Source organism: Pezoporus occidentalis, unplaced genomic scaffold, assembly GCF_034315485.1.
Source record: "Pezoporus occidentalis ecotype Australia unplaced genomic scaffold, CSIRO_AGI_Poc_V1 ctg93, whole genome shotgun sequence".
NCBI classification, from domain to species: Eukaryota; Metazoa; Chordata; class Aves; order Psittaciformes; family Psittacidae; genus Pezoporus; species Pezoporus occidentalis.
Window position 1 is genome coordinate 2,748,867 of NW_026916294.1, and position 19,326 is coordinate 2,768,192.

The window sequence follows — 19,326 nt, forward strand, 5'->3', positions numbered from 1 at the left end:
CAGTAAACTCAAGCCAGCACCAGGCAAAGATCCTTCAGACATCTTCCTTCTGGTTCTTAGAAATACCTGTTGGTGTTCAGACAGCATCAAATTAATTTCAAGTATTTCCTGAACATCCACATCATTGTCACATCTTCATTATCCTTTTTGTTCTTGAATGCATCAGCTTGCTCTTCTAGAAAACTGATCTGATCCGTTAGCACTGACTCATTACCTGTTTGCTGACTAGGTATTCAGATAATAAACAACAGATCCTCTAAGCAGAGATGCCTACAAATACAACACAGCTCAGCAAACACTGGGGATATGCACTGACTGAAAAACACAAAGCTTGTCATCAAAAAATTATTGGTTGGCCTTTTGGGGGTCATAAATCTGAGCAGATTTGTCTGTAAATGTGCTAAATAGCAAAGTGTTCCTTGCATCAAGAACCTGGTACAACCACGCTACTGTAGTAATAAAGTCCTTTTGTGCCTATCACACAAGCTGTCCACTTTGATGTCTATAATGAAGGTTGTCCAATGCTTTCTATTAGAGGATCCTGCTCCCATTTGGTTGCAGATTCATAGGGCTTCATCTGAATGGAGAGTGCTTGGGGTCCACAGCCAGTATGTGAGGAAAGCGCTAGGCAGCCTGTCATTCCCAGCTCTGCCACACATCTTGCTAACCTGGCCAAAACCAGGGCACACATCCACTATCTGCTCTACCCACCCTGACTCCAGAAGAGGAGACCTGCAAGAACATGGCACAGCTCTGTTAGACGTAAGCCAGCTTGAGTAGGGAAGCAGTTTAACAGGGAGGAAAGACTTTCAGGAGCAGAGAATATTCTTATTCTATCATCATAAAGCTTTGAAAACACACCTTTTCAGGCTCAAATCTCCCCTTGTCCTTGGGCAGCTAACAAACTCCAAGCAATGTATGGCGTAGCCACAATTACTTTCAAGGTCTGGGTATAGGCATCATGCTTTTTCTTCAGAAACATTAGCATAAAAAGCCCCTCCTGTCACTGCTCAGCCCTCATCTCCAGGCTGCAGCCACCACTGTGCTTCACTTCACCATGCTGCTTTGACGCCGGTCTCTGTAGGGAGCACTAAACTGCACTACTGAAGTGCCTGGATTAAGGAGACCCCCTTGTGCCTATGAAATTGGTTCAGAAGACAGGATTTATCTAGGGGATGGGCCTCTGGAAGAAACAGAAGGCAATGTTGAAATACCCCCTGAGCTGTAAAAGAGGAGGCAACACAATTTTGCTTTTCAAGTTTTAGGATCAGACTTCAGCATTTCCCTTTAGGATGATCCTGAGAGAGCAGAAGCAGAGAGATGGTTTTGTGAAATCAAACAAACCAAACCACAAAACCAACCCCACATGCTTTTCTCCTTTGCAACGGGGTATTTGTGCCCCTTTACAGATGCCTGGCACTTCATTCTGTGGCCCAGTGGATGCCCCATCTGGAGCACTGGATGACATATCACATTCTAAGATAAGCATATACAGGCTGTGTGAATTGAAATGATTCTGTTGGGAGGACATTGATTACAACTGCTAAGCAAGTGCATTTATTGTTTGGGCACAGCTTGGCTCTGCTCGGAGTTTTTTGATCAGCAGCAATTTTGCTTCTGGTGATGATTTGCTTTGATTTTTCTCTTTTTAATCATATCTGTGCAAATGCTGCACAGCTTTGGAGCAAAAGTCCTTTAAAAGAAAAAGAACTGGTTAAAAGACAAAGCAAAGGGTAAGCTTTTCACAGTGGAGAGGGATCATCAGCTGATTTCCTCAGGGTATTGTGCTAATATTCAATCTGCTCATAAATAAAAGGTAAAAGGTGAGAAAGTTTGCTGCTGCTGTTATTCAAGAGAGTAAGAATGAAGGCAGACTGGGAAGAATTGCTAAGAGGCCATACAGCCATACAAGATTTGGTGGCTGGGCAGTAGAATGGCAGATGAATGACAGTGTAGGTGACAAATGCACATAGAGAAAAAAAAATAACAACTTTGCACAGGAATTGAATGAATCAAACCTGACAATTATCAGCCAGGAACAGTGTTTTGGCATGAGGATTGTTAGATCCATAAAACATCAGTAGGAGTCAAAATAGCACAAATAGAAGACAAGAAAATAAAATATGTATTATCAAGAACACCACAGAAAACCTGATTATGTGACTGTATGAAACTGTCTGTGGCTTTTCCACACCTTCAATATAGCGTGTGGTTCTTGTTCCCTCATGGGAAAAAGGCTGTATTAAAACCAAAACCATTCAGAAACAGGCAACTACAATGACCACAGCTACGGAACAGCTTCCACCCAAGGAACAATTTCCTTCTGTTCCCTTTGGTTCAGAAAGAGGTCATCTTAGTGTGTGAACGATATTAGTCAGTAAATCAAGAATGGGCAAGACAGGCAGGCATCAGTTATGCACTGTCACTTCTAATACAAACATTAAGGCCATAAAATGAAGCTAGAAGAAGCAAGCCTCAAAGTGAGGTAAAGGAGAAGGTTCTTCACGAGCATGAAAAGTCCTGCCAAAGGATGTTGTTGTTGCAAATAGCTTAGAGGGGTACATGAGAAGATGAGACACTTACCTGGGAGAGAGACCTACTGAGAAGAAAAAGGATGCAAAAGTATAAAGTCAGTGGAAAGTCTTGCATATCTATCCTACACATATCTGCCAATGGCAGAGAATACTGTGGCAGGTGACCTTCATTTTGGACAACTGCTGCTGTGCGCTCTGTTGGGTGACACAATATACTCTGGCTGTTTGCTTTTGGATGAATCAAATGTCTCGTTTTTATACACCCTAACGAATAAAACCTGAAATTATTTCAAGAGCTCCTCTTCCCCACTGTGAGGATGGCAGCAAAGACCCAGGAGGGACTTGACCTCATGCTTGGAACGTCTGGCAAACTACTTTGTATGGAGTTGATGATAATGAACCCAGCAGCTCCTTTTCCTGAGAAACAGGAGCTCACCATTCCTTTGTCCAGTAGGAAATTCATGGATAAAATGTTCAGCCTTGCAAGAGAAAGCGAGAGAAACAAACTTCAAAATGAAAGGATCCCTATTTAGATATAAAAGCCATCTGAGTCAGTAAGCATGAAGCCTTTTAACTCTTCCACTTTGTGAACCTATGAAGAGGCTTTACCTAACCCTCAATAACTTGGTACTAGAATCACCATGCTGCTTCCTCATGAACCTCATTAAAATCCTTACCCTGCTGAGGAAGCTGAACATACACAGATACGCCACACAGATATTCCAGGGTAAATAACACGGAAAATGACAGATAGAGCAGAGTTAATGTCAGTTTTCCAACTGAGGAAAACCTCTGAGGGCGAAAGGGCTGCTATTGGAAACAAATTCATGACTGAATGTCAGTGAGACAACTTTCACAAGGGTTCTGCAATGCAAAATTAAAGTGAAGATATTGGCAGAGCTGCACTCGCATAGCACCATATCAGGATACATCAAATGAAATATGTCTTACCTTTTTCAAGCTCTGGCTTTGCCTGGCCTGACAGGGAATTAGTGAGACATTTCTATCTGCTGACTTATTTATTACTGAGACACTCTTGTTATAATCTTTGAAATGTTGTTCACAGTTTTAGCCATTTTCTGACTTAAATTCAGTGACAGTCCTGCAAAAACATTCAGAACCAAATGGCCATAATATGTTCTGCAGACATACAAAATACCCTGAGGAGGGAGTTAATGGGAATGAACATAATAAGACTTTTTGAGGAAAGTAAGATGTGGTATATATTTTATCATAGCTGATTCTAACTCCCTGAAGGTTCTTTATGTGGGAAAAGTTTTTCTGTTTAAGTGGAAGTCGAGCTGAATTTGAAAGGCCATTCTGACTTTGTTATCTCCCTCCAAGAAGAGCATTGATAGAATTGTTCTATGCCATTTTGGTTTGGGGATTTTCTACCTTGACAGGGGTCCTCTAGATGCTGGATAATGTTCATTAGCAGATACTAACGCAGAAAAGAGGAATAGGAGCATTCAGATTTTGAGCCTTTCCTTTCAGGTCTCAGTTTCTGCTTCCGTAACACAACTTTTGTCACTTGTAGGTCAGCATGACTAAGGATTCAATTCAAATCCCAGTGAAATGAGTGGAACAGATCTTCAAATAGAGAATCTCAGGAAAGGCAGAACAGCTGAAAGGGAGTATCCCGTCTACCCACAACTGGAGTCCAACACAGTCTTCCCTTCCAACCCAAGGGAGATGCTAGGAACCCGTAATGCTGTTTCACAAAGACCAAGACCACCCTTTTCAGGGGCACTGTGGTTGCAGACTGGCTTACACAGGGCTAAAACACCACTTTCAATCCAAGCTTAGCACATCTTTAACTCTACCCCTAAAGCCTCTGGGACACTGAAAAGGCAGCCTTGCAACACTCATCTTTTCTTCCTTTTTATAGGGGACAATAACATGCGCAGGTGACAGAACACCACAGGGATCCAAAGCACTTCATGGAGGACAAGTCAGTGTGGCCATGCAGTCACACAGCCATACTGTGCAAAGCCACTGGGTATTTTTGCTCAAGACAGCTTGGATGTCTCTTTTTAAGCTCATTTGTAACATGCATTACTGACAGCTTCGCTACCTAGCTCATATCTATCACTCTTTTCACAGATGTGCCAATAGCCTGATCCTACAAATTCAGTCAAGAAAAATGCAGGACTCTCAGGGGTGTTTCCTGTGCGTTCTGTCTACCCTTCTACTTGCAGTGCATCAAATGAGCTCTACTATTCATAGCTTCATGTTCTACATCAGTCAAATGGAGAGCTAAGGTAGCTACGCTGGTTTAGCTTGCATGGTTTTGGGCACAGCATACACCTTTTAGGTCAGTCAAAGGTTTTGACATCCTGACCCGTGGTGCTTTATATAGTGAAAATACTGAGGTCCAAAAAAGAAGTATGTGGCTTAGAAACACGGTGAGCAGGCAGCAAGGTAAGTGCTCAGTGCTGCCTACAGACCCAACAGCCTGCATCAGCATCTCCTGCATGCACTATAAAATAAAGCCTGCTTCACCTTGGGCTTACAATGGTCTCTTTCCTACAAGCTTCATCTCTCTAGTTAGGGACCTGAAGAATGTAACCTCTGCATGGTAACATGCTAATCTCAAATGCCACAGGTTGGTATCACTCACCTCTGAGGTGAGGCCATGATTGAAAAGCATGAAGATAGTCCCCACGCTCTCAAATATAATGGGTGCCAGTAGAACCAGTAAGTATCATCATTGTGAGGATGGCAAGAAAAGCTTTCCTCTAAGAACCACAGGGTTTCCCAAATCTCCATGGGGTGTGCATCAAACACCCAGCTGCCTCTTTCTTGGGGGGCATCTAAGCACCTTCCTCTACAAATGCCTTTTTCCATCATAGAATGGCTTGGGTTGGAAAGGACCTTAAGATCATCAAGTTCCAAACCCCTGCAATGGGCATGGACACCTCACACTAGACCATGTCGCCCCAGGCTCCATCCAGCCTGGCCTTGAACACCATCACCCAGCATCCTGACAATCCCAACTCACCTCTGCAAAGCAGTCTCATTCATAACACCTCCAAAGCCCTAGGGCATCCAAACCTAGACACAAGCACATGGGTAGAGAAAGTGACAAGTACTCTGGGCAACCCATTCCAGTGCCTCACCACTCTCACAGTAAAGAACTTCTTCCTTATATCTAACCTGAATTTCCCCTGTTTAAGTTTGAACCCATTCCCCTCGTCCTATCACTACAGTCTTGTTTCCACAGAGTCACAGCAGGAAAGATGCAAAGTTCACAGGACAAGAAAGGAGACTGCAATGGGGAAATATATTCTCTGCACTGGCCTGAACACGCTGGGGTCTGACTGAACCCAAGCAAATCCCTCCTTTGACCAGTGGATCACTTTGACATTATGACAGAGGTGACATTATATTCCAAGTGTTATATTCCATAGGGTTCTGAGAAGGGCAGCCTCCTTTCACTCTCTGCGTATGCTGCACAACATAAGGCAATACCTGCTGTTAGATTAACCTCTACATGCAAAGCTTACCAACTGTGCTGAGCTCTTTTCTCAGCATGTTCTTGTCCCTGCCAAGCCAGCTGGCACACACAGACTTACGGATACTGAAAGGGTGGGAGGAAGGGGAAAAACTTTGACAGAATTCTTCCCAGTTCTATATTGCAGAGAATACACACAAGCTTTCGCTTTGTGTAATAACTGGATCTCAGCAGAAGCAGCACCCTCAGCCCTGCAGGAAGCGTGTTTCATCCAGCTCCAATTAAACTGCTGGGTGTCCATCGCGCACTGAACTCACAGAGCTTCAGGCAAAACTTCTCATGAGGCTGCAAAACAAATCCAACACCTGTCTGATACATTGCAAAACACCCTTATATGGATCTTCTCACTGTCATGACTACCCATCCCTTGTCTCTGTGAGAAGCTGCTGCAATTCTTCTGTGATCAGCTGCCAGTCAGGTGGATGCAACACAAAAACTATCACCATTTTAATACATGTTATTTCTCAAATAACAGACAGCTATGAAGAAACTGAACCTACTCACACATCTATTCTAGAGCACCTGAAAAAATGGATGATGGGCTGGCTTCTCCTCCCATTGTGGTGGGTGACTGCAGCAGTATAACAAGATTGCTTTGCTCTGCAATGGCAAACCCACACTGCAGCACTCATCCTGTTTCTTTGGCCCACACCACCAGGCAAAGGGTCAAACCAAAGCTGCAGGACACCTAAAACCATGGGACCTCTTTGGAACTTCATGCTGATGTCCCATTGCTATAACTGCAAATACATATGTGTAATCATAAGCCTGCTCTTGGAGATGTACACTTCCAAAAAGTCATGCTGCAATGCAAACGTCTTTTTCTTACTCTCAGTTGCAACCTTCAGTACAACGTACGCTGCCGATCTTGGAGATTTAACACAATGTTTTCAAGAGGTCTCTCACTAGATCTCACTAGAGATCTCTGACTAGATCCTCTACCCAGTTATGGTATGAATTTGCAAGGTTCCAAGGGGAAAAGCTAATCCCTTAAAGACCAAGCACTATGCTTCCTGCTTTCATGTTCCAAGCCTCTCAAATGGTTTCACTGCTCTGAAGAAGGAGTGAAGGGTGAAAGCCAAGCGAGCTGGAGTGTGTCTATCTTCAGACCTGGGCAATCTCTAATGCGCAGCAGACCCAGGGTGCAATGCAAGATGCAGAAGGACACTTCCCATCCCCTCCAAGAGGTTCAGGCCTGGCAGCCTAGAACATACTATATGATAGAACGGTTTGGGTTGGAAGGAACCTTTAAAGTTCATCGAGCTCCAAGCCCCTGCCACGGGCAGGGACACCTTCCACTAGCCCAGGTTGTTCCAAGCCCTGTCCAGCCTGGCCTTGAACACTGCCAGGGATGGGGCAGCCACAGCTTCTCTGGGCACCCTGTGCCAGCGCCTCAGCACCCTCACAGGGAAGAGCTTCTTCCCAATATCTAATCCAAATCTTCCCTCTTTCATTAACATCTGCCCCAGGCATAAATAAAGATACCCAATGCAGTGGAAATGGCTGGTTTCTTTCTGGTTTAGTGAAGCATTCCAGGAAACTTGTCTATACAGTTTTATCTGTCTTGTAGTAAATTTCTTTTCACTAATGACTTAACCTATAGATGACAGTAAAAGCTTCATAAGCTCACATAATGCAGGCAGCCAGAGCCTTTCTCCACCCACCAAATGCTAGAGACTAATACAGTCATGGTCCCCTGTCTTCAAGACAGAGATCTTAATAATGGCAATTGCTAACAAACCTCCTGCAAAAAAACGTAAAGCACACAACCTCCAGCTGCACAGCTTCAGCTCTCATACACAGACAGCTTACCTCTTCAGGCTTGTACTAGAAACCTGGAGATCAGGTGCCTTGTGTTCATGCTCCATTACACTAGTGTAAATCAGAGTAAATCAAATCAAGCCCCAGCTGCACAAGTAGCAACACTGCTGCCGCCCTACCCTGCTCCACCTAACAAAGTTGGTTACCACCTGTGAAGCATTAAACATGCACATGGTTACCGGGTTGTTCCGGTATGGAACAGGAGGAGACAGAAGAATTGGTTTCCTGTGATTTATCTGGATGTCTTTCAAGTCTCCCCTCCTCGTTCTTAGGTTTTTGCAGTGCTAATTCCTGATGGCAAAGCCTGTTTTCCAGCTTAAGGTGCCAGATGACAGGGTGTTAATTTTGCCTTGCTTACCCTTTGAAAATCGTATTACATTCTGCTTCCCATACTGCATTGACTGCTTATAACCTGGCATTTGGCACAGGAGCTGATACCTGCAACAGGATGCTTTCCTGACTGAAGCAAGGACTTTACCCATAATGCAGACAGCATTAGAAACGGGCCTTGTAAGGAACAGCAGGAACTCTTTGCTAGTCCATAATAATGCTTGTAAGAAGATACTCAGCACTGAATAAAGAAATGATAATAAAAGATAATTTATGTGGGTGGTTTTTTAAAACCAGCGTATCCATGTGAGCTATAAAATGTGTTAAAGGACTGCAAATAGAATCCAAAGACATAGATGTGAATGCATACACAGTACGGGATGTGTAGGAAGTCTTCTGCACTTCTAGATGGGAAATGTAGGTATTAAACTGCAGAGGCCAGTCAAGACTCTCCAAGTCTTCAGCTTCCCTCCAGGTGAAGAATTTGGCCAGAGGCTGCTCTCACATGAAGGCAGCAAGCATGCTCTATGTGCTTGGCCTCTGAATTCCAAGTGATAAGACAGTTAAATGGGTTCCTTCGGCTCTGTGAAACGGCTCAAATTAATTAATGTTTCAGTTTGCTTCTAATGCACAATAAGGTGCATGCAGTGAGGAGTGAATTAAAGGAAAAAGTGCAAAGAACTAATGATGTTCACAAGGCTGTGCTGAAGAGCAGCAAGAGAAGAGATTATATAAGCGCCAGAATCATCTGAAAGACCTCTATTTTATAAGAGATTTTTTTTTTCCTCTTAACAGAAAACCCAAACACTGTGATTTGTCAAATGGTACCAATGAGCTACAAAATTCTTCTCAGGTAGCCTCTTGGCCATTAAAAACAGATAGTTGAAACCTAACAGAATTCAAGTTTGTTGGGAAAGAACTTACCACTAGTGCAGTATATCCCAAATACTGAGGTTTAACCTGGTCCAGAAAGCTGAAGTGATACTGCTACCACTAGAAGCAAGACTGGACACCACACATTCTCCCAGTGAATCATCTATCACAGCTTGTAAAATTGAGGTCACAGCACAGAATCGTATCCTACACTGGTTTGGGTTGGAAGGGACCTTAAATCTCATCCAGTTCCAACCCCTGCCACGGGCAGGGACACCTTCCACTAGACCAAGTTGCTCCAAGCCCTGCCCAACCTGGCCTTGAACACTGCCAGGGATGGGGCAGCCACAGCTTCTCTGGGCACCCTGTGCCAGGGCCTCAGCACCCTCACAGGGATGAATTTCTGCCTAAGAGCTCATCTCAGTTCCCCCTCTGTCAGGTTAAAGCCATTCCCCATTGCCCTGTCCCTACAGCCTTCTCCAGGCTCCAGACTGAACAACCTCAGTCCTGCATCTCCAAGTCCTATGCTTCTTTACAAGCAAGTTCAATTGCTTTCCATACATTACTGAATGAAGAGGAAAAAAAAGCATATAAAAAAAGGGGGAAGGACACAAACACTCCCTCCCCCAGGCAGTTGTCTGCGGTTAGACAGTCATGGGGTCTATACTTGCAGTTTCCTGGAGTTTCTCTTCTGGGAATGCACCCCGAGCAGCTCCCAGCACTTGCACTGTGCTAAAGCAGTTCATGGAAGTCACTCATCCCTGTCTCAAAGTTCAGGACCAGCAGCTCACTTCCATCCTCCTCAAGCTGCGCACCTCCCAGCACACAGCCAGCCTGAAATCTTATTTTCTCTTGCTTTCCATGACTGTTTTCCCTGGCTGCCCCTGTTATACCTTTAAACAGCTCCCTGGGTGCCTCTGATACAGCCATCAGCTCCATCACACTCCTTCCGTTTTCCCCAGGATCAGGCCCTTCTGTGCTCAAAGCACGGAAACATGTGTGACACACAATCAGACTGCTGCACTCTTCAGATTTCACTGCATTTTTTGGCAAGTGGTCTTCTGCTTGTATCTCAACTCTATGGCTATCATGACATCAGCTCTCTTCAACACATTAGCAAGCTTGTCAATAGTGTTGTCACAGCCAATGTGCAATGAAATAGAAATTAAACTTTATCAGCCTTTCCACTAGCAGCACCTCACTAAGACATAAAACTTCACAATCCCTGTTGTAAGAGCAGCACTAAAAGCATCCCTTCCATGACCTTGAGGTTTTATCACAAGGCAACAAAACAAACCTTTGGGAAACCTTTGGGGGAAAGGTTAGGAATAAATAACATGTATTTCTAGGGAGGGGGTCTACATGGATCACACACAGACACTCCCCCTGTGCTAATGCCAGCTTAATCTTTAATGTATGCTTTAGTTGCAGCAGAACCCCTTTTTATTATTAATAAAGGCTTATTTTTATTGCTGCATATTCTGCAGCCTCCAGACCACATCCAGGACACTATAAAAACACATCAGAGTACCCTTGACAAACATGTTCTGTGAGATGGTTCCTCTCTGCCCTGAGGCATGACTAAGCTAAATAGTGTGGAAGGAAAGCGTTATTCCCACATTCATTCTGAGTGATGAGGGTCTGAATTCTCCTCCTTATTTCTATGGAAATTGCATATGGAATTATTCATTTTTGGTCACCTAGAAAGCCACTAGCAGAAGCAGAACCCAGAATTAATTCTAATCCCCCTTCCTTTCATGCTCATCTTTTAAGATTCAGATTATATCTATCACAAATATGTGACAAGAACATGCCAAAATAACACACACTTTTCCCTTCATTAAAGAGAAGGGAAACCAGACACTGAATAGATTCAGCGACTTGCAATACTTCACAAATGCAAGATCCCCTTAGAACTTCCCAAGGGATTTGCCCCCAGGAGCCCTGTGGATGTTCCCCAGAGAGGTCTCTGCGGGGGGGCTCTGTGGAGCACTGCTAGCTCTCTCCAGTTTGCCATCCTATGTGGTGGCCACTGTACTTGGTGACACCTCACCAGCCCACAGTGACTGTGTACCAGTGGTGCTGGAGTTTTGTGGCAGTGGAAGATACCCTGGTGCTCTGTGCTACCTGCCATGGGGAGCTCTCCTGGCATTTGAAACGAAACAGCATTGTCTGGGTAAGCAAAACCCACACTCTGTGGGGTCTTGCCTACCCTTTGTGCTGGTTTTATTGTTGAATGCCAAGATCAGGATCCCACCATCCCCACTTGCCTCCTAGATTAGTTTCACTTGTACTTGAGCATTTTGTATTGCGTATGTGGTTGGTTTAGCCTTTCTTGGGGTACTCTGACCACCTTGCTCTTTAAAGGCACTTCCTTAGGGTTGGCTTTTTCTCTGCTTAAAACCTCTCTAGTATACCAAAACTGCAAGACCACCAGTGGCAAGCTTGGGGAAGTTAGCTATCCCCTTTATCTGGTAAGTCAAAACCACACAAACCCACTTAAATGCACACAGTCTTGTTTTGTTCAGGATCACAAAAATAATAAGTTTTCAGTGCCCTCTTCACTCTCCAGGCATTGACTCCACTCTCATGCATTTTTCTGAAGCAGAGAATAAACAGACTTCATGTTTAGTCCTTCATCTTGGCTTGGATGGCCAGCTCAGTACACAGACCAGTGATTGCTTCCCCTGTTGCCTGGCTTAGGCAAAAGTCTTGGTCAGGAGCTACATCTCTACCAGCACCATGGAGATGCTTCCATCCTCTTTCTAGTGCATGATGCTCCTTTCTCTGGGTTCTTGTAGGTTACAATATGAAACAGCACCATGTAAGCAAATGCACCTTCAAACCACAAGAACCATGTTTCAGTCTTAAATATGGCATTCATCTAAGCAATAAAGCATTTAATATATGCTCGCAATTCTGAATGGAAACACGGGCCTCACTCCACCAAGGCATCTTCATCCTTTATATGCTTTAGAGTGTACAAATATTCCCTCTTTACATCATTTTATGGGACTAATCCCAAACTGGTCATCAGAAGAAAAATCATCAAGTAGCTGATGATAAAACACACAATTCACCAAAATCAAACCGAGGAGAGTTCAAGCCATCAGGTCCTGCTGAACATGTGCATGAGGAAAGCAATTTGAAACCTGCACTGACGAGCTAAACCTCTGGCACTGAAGATAAAAATAAGTTTTTCCAGCTCTAAGTGCATTGGGTTACATCTGGAAAAACTGAGACTGGAATGTCCTTGAAGTGAAATGCCGAGACCCATCATTCCAATTCCAAACCCAGTTCCTATTGCAGAGTTAAAGCACAGAGTTGTCTCCTAAATATAGATAATTATTCTCAGGAATAACTGAAAAGTGCACTGTATTGACTGCAAGCAAATAGGAGAAATGCTATTCCAGATTTAAGGGAGACAGGCTCGTAAGAACCATTAAGAGTTCAGATAGTGTTAGCTTCAGGATTCTGCTTCAACTGTTTTTGTTGTTGTTTGAGACAATGAACTCAAGCAACCATTACAGTCTATATAGTAACAACATTATAAAATGCAACAGCATTTCAGACGCATTCTTCACCATTTTGCCTGGCTCAGACTTGTAGGTACCCAGAACAGAAGAAAGGGATGGTCCTGATATTAGGACTTCTTGGGATGTTGACCCAGCATACAAGAGACATTCCTTTCAGTTTCCTGTCTGCTTGGAGCAGATTTTAAACCTCTTCCCCCACACATGCGGTTGACCTCAGTTGCCTTGGTTCAAGCTTCCCCTTGGCCCTAAAGCTGAGACAGTTTTTGCCCCTTACCCTTCCAAAGAGTGATATACTGCACTTCACTAGTACAGTGCTTAAGAAAATGCACCGTAATGCCCATGATGAACATTTTCTATCTGTTATTTTTTATCTTGAAATACAGGAAACCTTTGGATTTGGAAGAGATAGCAAGTGAATTCAGCTACTGCCCAAGAAAAACACCATACGTTACCTATCATCTTTTACTTTCAGTAGCCTCAGAACGCTCCCTGACCACAATTCTCAAGGGATACTGCTCTAGATACATTTCCAGAATGCACACTGGAGACAAGAAAAGCACACTGTGAAAACACATGTGTTCTTTTTATTATCAGAATTGACAAAATCTCACTGTTAGTTTTATAATAGCCTGCTAAAGCCATAAAACCGAGAATGATGGGGGACAGCTGTGTGTCAGTGCTTTGGCGTCAAGTTCACAGTATGGACTATACAAGCAACTGCTCTTGTCTCAAAGCGCACTGCAGAATAATATCCTACAGTTATCTGTCAAACTGCACATACTTTATAGATACCCTGAAGAAGAGCTTTTCCTCATTCTAGTATATTGAACTTGTGTATGGGCCTGCTCAGAAGAAGACTGGCTAATAGCTTCTTCTAGCATCTTCATTTAAGCAAATGCTATTGAGTTTAGGCAACAGACTGATTCTTTATCAGGCACAACATTGTCTTTGTAAAAGCACATAGATCTGATGCTATTTTCAATGTGCTTCATAGATTAAGGACAGAAAATGCCATCTGCTAATCTGCTTTGCTGCACACAAAGAGCCACTGCGTGCACTGTGTCTGATGGTTTGAGGTTACAGCCTTTCTCTGCTGTTCAGGAGAAGTATGCCACACATACCATAAAGTCAGTTACAGTGGGTTCTTTGTAGTTTATCCCACAGTGCCACTGTCTGCCAGGGGGTTTCCTGCTCACCAACAGCCAGTGAAATGGTTCTCCAGTTACATCTGGTGTGGTAACCTAACCAGCTGTAATGGTTTCACCAGATACTGGTATTTAGCAACACCTTCCAACTGCACAGCTACCTGCTGTGCTGCCAGAAGTAAGTGCTTATGCAATTTACCTCCCTTCTTCTGGGCTCCAGCTTGTCCTTTTGGTCTGGCATGTAAATGGATGAGGAGGTACAAATATTACTCCAGGACATATTCTGATCTTATAGGCCTTTTATTTCTTTATGAGAAATAAATCAAACCACCCGTTTTGAGCTTCTGGTCATCATCAAAAGATGAGAGAGGAAGAAAAAGTAGAATGCAGATATGAATATTTCCATAATGTAACTAGAGCAGGTACATCTGGAAATGGGATGAGCAGAGAGGGAGGATTGTTCTATTAGTTGCCTATCTCCAGTGATCAGCTGAAAATCAGGCCTCTGAACTGTCTCATGCCAAATATTGCAAATCACTACTTTGAAAATCTTGACCTAAAAAGCAAATGTGTCTTTTTAAATAATTAATAGCATTCTCTAAATGGAATTTTCCAGCCCCAAATGAGATGTACAGCTGAGATCCCCTGAGAAGAGGCATTTAGAACGGAAACATTGACACAACTGAAATGATAATGCACTGAGTAGCAATAAAGCTTAGCACATGCTTAGTCATTTCATTCTCCTTATCAAATTGGACCTGGTTCCACAAAACCATCATGGCGCTTGGCTTGTTTGCTTGACCTCAGTTTGAACACCTCTACAGCTTATAAAACAGCACTGCCAGTCCATGTGCTTTTAAAGCCTAACATTAATAAATACCTTAATACATTAATACATAAATACATTAATAAATACTTCATATATATATATGAAGAATAAGGCTTGCACCCAGCAAAAAGGGCAGTGTTCTGGTTGCCTTTGTCCTAACTTTGGCACAACTATCTGGGAATCTTCCTCTAGAGCCATCATGTGTATATACACATATTTATGGAATCAAAAGCACAAAGCACCTTTTGGAAGACTGCAAGAGGTCAGACCCAAACCTGAACAGCACCATCACATTTTCTCCAGCCCTATAAACATCTCTGTAGGATCTGTCCTCCCCATAGGTTGGAAGATGGGTAACCTGGACCTTTACTAACTGAGCTTGCTTTTGAAACTGGATCTCCTACCCAAATCCTACTATCTGGGTCAAAGCTGGACTAGGAAGCCCCTGAAAAGACAAAGGACAGGCTATAAAATGTTGTCGTGGTTTAAACCCAGTCAGGTAACTCTTTCACTCACTACCCCCCCTTCTTTCCCTCCCCCTACTCCCGGAGGGACGGAGAGGAGAATCGAAAAGAATGCAACTCCCACGGGTTGAGATAAGAACAGTTTAGTAACTAAGGTATAACACAAATCACTACTGCTACCACCAATGATAATAATGATAAAGGAAATAACAAGGGAAGAGAGTACAATACCTCAGCACCAGCCGACCGATAACTTGCCCCCCCCAGCCCGACCAAGCTCTGCCCGATACCTCCTCCAACCCTGCAGTCTCCCAGCCCTTCCGGCTAACTCCCAGTTACATCCTGGGCATGACGTGCTGCGGTATGGAATACCTCTTTGGTCAGTTTGGGTCAGGTGTCCTGTCTCTGCTTCCTCCCGGCTTTCCCTCCTCCCTGGCAGAGCATGAGGCTCACAAAGTCCTTGGCCAAACCAAAACATGGCTATCAGTTCTGTTCCCAGGCCGAAAGTCAAAACACAGCACTGCACCAGCTACCAAGAAGGAGAAAAATGACTGCTACTGCTGAACCCAGGACAAATGTATAAACCTACTTTTAGGACTGATCAAATTGGAGAGTATAACAAAGAACTGGGAAAAGATCCAGAGACAAGCAAACTACAGGCAACAGCTGACCAAAGCATGTGAAGTCTTAGGATAATATATAGATAAGCATAAATGAAATATCTGTATCCTTGCAGGCAGCAAGATGTTTTCATTCATTTCCATGGTCAGGAGATCATTCCCTGCATTTTGAAATGACTTGGACACATGTGAAGAGAAGTGAAGCTGGAGATAAAATTTGGAGAGTAGCAAAAATTCCACCAAAAAAGGACAATTTTCCAGCCAAAGATCCAAACACTCTACCCCAAGCCTTTAACAGCATATATACTTCCTGCATTCAGGAACCAGAGAAGATCCCACCTCACATTAGCCATACTTCCTCATTAAAACATATCTCAACTATCTACCAGACTTACCATCCTGCTTTCAGCTACGGGCTCTTGGGTCAGACACCTTTCCCATGATAAGACATGGCTTCCTTTTGGTGATGAGAACAAGCACATCCTGAGAAACCCACTAATTCATTCATCACATCCAAGATGAAATGTTTTCAACAGACATAGTTCCCCTCAGAAACTTCATGGTCTTCCATGAATACAAAACTAGGTGGCTGCAAAAGTCTGTCTAGTCATCAATCATCCATTCTCTTCCCATTAGACTATATTCTATATTAGACTATATTATTCTATTAGACTATATTATCTTCCCATTAGACTATATGCAAGAATCTTGTATTAGGTCAAACAGGAAAAGGAGGAAGGCACTTCTGTATCTTAAGTATGCTTTTATTTCTTTCAGGAAAATAGTCTCCTTCTGAAGGATGATGTTCAGAACTCCAAAGCCTAAAAGCACAGACTCACCCACTCTGATAGAGACCATGAGTTAAGTTATTGACCAACAAAATATCCTTGTTTACAATAACACATTTATTCCATCTAATGCATTGGAACAATAATTCTCAAAGGTGCATCACAGTGGCTGCAGGCAAGAAATTCCTTGAGTGTCAGAGAAACAGGGAAAGATGAGTCAGAAACTTCTACATCAGTGTCATCTTCGATAACAAAATACATGCCCTAATATTTCCCAGTGGCACTCTGAAGACAGTCAATAAGGGGAGGAAAGAAACCAATGCATTTTTACCTTCATAACATCAGTTATTAATATACCATTTAAATTATATTAGTGACACACGCTGTGGATAAATAAATAAAGAGAAGATTAGAAAAAAGCAAAGCCCAGCAGGTTTTCTGGTGACGTGAGGCCGGGATGTTTTATTCATCTGATGCGGAGAGAGGAGCTTGCAGCTACCCAGGGAGAGCTGTTACAGACACAGGATAGGGGAAGGACAGGATGCGGCTCAGGGAAGCTGTTAAGCAGCAGGGATGCAGGGGGAGGAGTGGATGGGAAAATAGATATTTTTTTTCCCCTAACTGTTCAGGTGGATATTTATTAATTAAGGCAAGATCTATTTATTCCAGCCAGGAGGAGAGATGGCAAAATACGGGACACTCAAGATGGTGCAGGCTGCTGTTTCTGCCCGGTGGCAGGCATGTGCTGTCCCTAAGCTATGCTGTTACTTAGAGCAAATGGACAGCACTGGGGCCAGCTGCCTTTCAGTTTTGTTGGACTTTCTGCTGTCTGAGATGCTTCTCTGGTGGAGGTGGGATCCAAGCACAGCATCACTCCCTGTGATGGATCCTGACAGTAATATTACCTTTGCTACAACTGTCCCAAAGGCTCTGGACTTACCCTATAAGCTATGCAGCACTCCACAGAAAGCAGCCACTACAAAGGAGACATGCATCCTTTCCCATGTCATTTATTTTTACACATCTGTCCTGATCTTCTCTAGAATAGAGAGGTACCTCAAATTGAGGGAAACTCAAGACACATTTCTCAGGCTTGTAACATGTGCCTGAATAGATGCGAGACCAGAACACTGAACTGATGCATGGTGTTTGCTACAGCATGAGATGCAGGTTTGTGGATAACTGCTACATATATTCCCTGTGGGAAAGATGCTGTTTCATAAACAGAGCACGCTGCAGTGGCAGAAGGCATCACAGCTTCTGTAAAATAACATTTCAGAAACAGTGGGCAACAGAACTTCCCACTGAACTCAAGAGCAGCTGCTAAATCTCAGCCCTTCAGAGAGGCAGGTCACACTGCAAAAGCAGTCATGAACCTTTGGAGATTCAAACACCCCAAGGCACAACCTGAAGAATACAGATGGTAATAATGAAAAGAGAAATAAGCAAGGAAATCTTTGCTGGGAAGGACTGGTAATAGAATGCAATGAGGAGTTCACTGCTGATTACAGCATCAACTAATCTCCCTTGTGAACCAGAGGCAATAATATCTGTAAGATGCAGAAAAAATACCTGTGTCTCTGCTGACCTTATGTTCCACCTCACTGATGTTCCATTTTATTCACACTAGCCACACACAGGTGTAGCTGCTTGAGGGGACTAATCAGCACCATTTAAAACAAAAAGGAGAAAGAACTGGCAGGGGAAGAAAGGAAATGGTCATGCTGCCAGCAGCCAGGCATACAATTCATATTCATAACCTCCCTGTCTGAGCAGCCAAGGAACAAATTGTAACAGTAGGAGGCCATGCACTTCTACAGGAATTCTGCAAAAACATGAACTGTACTCCAACTCCTACAGCACCTAAGCTGGACTACAGCACCTTAGATGCAGACAAGAAAGAAATCAGTCAAGTCACCTACTTGATCCAGAGCTGGCAGATTCTGGCTTCGTGTATTGCCAGCAGAGAACAGGCAGCTTACCCAGGGCCCCCAGAGGTACAGACGTTGGGTACCCACCTCTCCTCTCTTCCAGGCTGAAAAGACACAGTCTTCTGAGTCACTCCTGTCACAGAAATTATTCCACATCTTTGGTAACACTTTCACACTTGCTGCCCTTCTCTGAACGTTTTCCAGCTTTAATATACCCTTTAGAAATGAGGGGAACAGCACACTGTAATCAAAGTGTGGGTGAATCACAGACCTATACAGTGGCATAGAGACATTTTCAATTTTGTTCTCTATTCCTTTCCCACTCATTGCAAACATTTGATTTGCCTCTTCAGCTGCTGCTCAGATACAGGTATCCCCAAATGAGTGGTATGAAAAGTTCTCTTCTATGCTACTCTTAGAGCTCACCATGGGCAACGCTGCAGAAGAATGTTACTACTTCACAAAAAGACACGTTTCCAGGTATTTTTCTCCTTCTCTTTGGCTTTGAGTATAAAGAGACAACAGACTTATTAATTAGAGCATTCCAAATGCAACAAGGAAAAATACCAGATGAGCCTCAGCTCTCTAGCCCTGGCTTTAAGTTAGAACTTCTGAGGACAGAGGGCTGGTGTGACTAGGCAGCTTGAACTTGCATCACTCATGGAAGTCAAAGCACAAAACTGAGGTGTGGTAGGCCTTCATTCTGTGCACTCCACTGGTTTGCCCCATCCTCTGCCCTTCTCCATGCTGATACCCCCAGTGCCTTACTCTGGACAGCAGAGCTGTGACACAGGTCAGTCACAGCACAGGCAGGGCAGACCAGAAATGTGGCACATAGGTAGGGACTGATGGGACAAAGGGCAATGAATTTAAGCTGAAACAAGGGAAGTTCAGGTTAGATATAAGGAAGGAATTCTTCCCTGTGAGGGTGCTGAGGCCCT

At 43.6% G+C, this 19,326-nt stretch overlaps 1 long non-coding RNA gene across 1 annotated transcript in view; it reads right to left on the reverse strand.

Moving 5' to 3' along the window:
- Positions 1-7,070: 7,070 nt before the first annotated feature.
- Positions 7,071-19,326, reverse strand: part of LOC134157175 (uncharacterized) — a 62,472-nt gene continuing 50,216 nt past the window's right edge. Inside the window, exon 4 of the long non-coding RNA XR_009962221.1 lies at positions 7,071-7,251. This is a non-coding gene — a long non-coding RNA (uncharacterized LOC134157175). The remainder of the gene's footprint in view (positions 7,252-19,326) is intronic.